At 41.6% G+C, this 1,384-nt stretch overlaps 1 pseudogene; it reads right to left on the bottom strand.

The window, feature by feature from the left end:
- Positions 1 to 234: 234 nt before the first annotated feature.
- LOC114500544 lies at positions 235 to 965 on the bottom strand (annotated as a pseudogene).
- Between the last annotated feature and the right edge of the window lie 419 nt (positions 966 to 1,384).

A 1,384-nucleotide genomic window follows, 5' to 3' on the forward strand; every position in this document is an offset into this window, starting at 1 on the left:
AAATATAGTGTAAGTCACATGAGCAATTTCATTTATTTTGTGCCACCAAGTTGAAATCTTTTATTTTGCTTATGTACAAGTTGAATGTAACGGTTCACTTTTACAGTTAAACACTTAACTGCTGATGACTTCTCTAAGATCCCTCTGTCCTTCATAGTTCAGGTGCCCAATCTCCTGCAAAAGCCCGGCTTCCCTGCCTTCTACCCCACCCCCCTCCCCAATTAGTCTGCCTTTTCAGAAGTCTTCTCTGATGTTTTCTGTGTTGGCCTCTTCATGCTGCTGCTTCATTTGAAAGACTTCATCCGCTAATTGTACAATAGTCATTTCAATCTTACAATTCTTATTTACCAAAGATACCCAACTGGACTCCATTTCTCTTCAGTGAGATCCAGCAGTGAGTCGTATGTTCTTTTGCTGCCAGTTTAAATCTTCAATTATGTTTCCTTAACTTCTGGAGCTCTTTCTGTGCACGTTCAATCATATGAACTAAATTGTCCTTACATACCTCCCAAGGCTTCGAGTCCATGCCGTGACATTAGTTCCAGATTCTCAATTTGAACCGCTTGATGCTGTAACTGGGCCATAGACTTGTTTACACATTCTGGCCACGCAGTGATGTCAACTTCGTGACCCGGGGAAGGGGCTGAAGTTCATACCGTTTCACATACTGAGCAATTCCTTGGTTGTCCAGCAGCCAGTCTTTCAAATTCAATTCTCATGATGTCAATTTTGGAAGCAGAATAATCCAGGGCTGTCAGGTGGCTCAGGTAATCCTTAGCAGTCAGTATCTGCAAGTTTCTTCCTCCACCAGCATGCAGCGCGCTTCCTGCACACTAGGCACTTCATTCATAACGTTGGTGAAAACACTGCCGCGCATCCACAACCTCTGCAACCACCAAGCCGGTGCTGCGGTTCTTAAGTTTTCTGTTTTTTTTTTTTCTGAATCTGCACAGGCTCGGGCCCATTTCATTATGCCTGCCTGTGCGATTTTAAATTTTGTAGTTTCCACACTAAGCAAAATATAAAAGACAGGTAAATTTCATTTTCGTAAATTTTATTTAACCCTATATATGTATAATATTATTTTAACATAAAATGTGAGACTGTAATTTTTTATGTAACTAAGCCTTCAAAATTGAGTGTGTCTTTTACTTAGGGTGCAGATCAATTTGGACTAGCCACATACCAGGTGTAGGAGAGCCACACGTGGCCAGTGACTACAGTACCGGTAGCCCGGTCTGGATGCTAGGGTACAATAGTAGATAACACAGGCTGGCTGCTAACTTCAGAGGCGTCTAGGCTAGGACAGAACACAGGCTTGAACGATCAATGAATGTGTAAAATTTTGCACTTCTTACAGTTGTTAAAAAGCATCAGTAAAATT

This window comes from Phyllostomus discolor, chromosome 3, assembly GCF_004126475.2.
Source record: "Phyllostomus discolor isolate MPI-MPIP mPhyDis1 chromosome 3, mPhyDis1.pri.v3, whole genome shotgun sequence".
NCBI lineage: Eukaryota > Metazoa > Chordata > Mammalia > Chiroptera > Phyllostomidae > Phyllostomus > Phyllostomus discolor.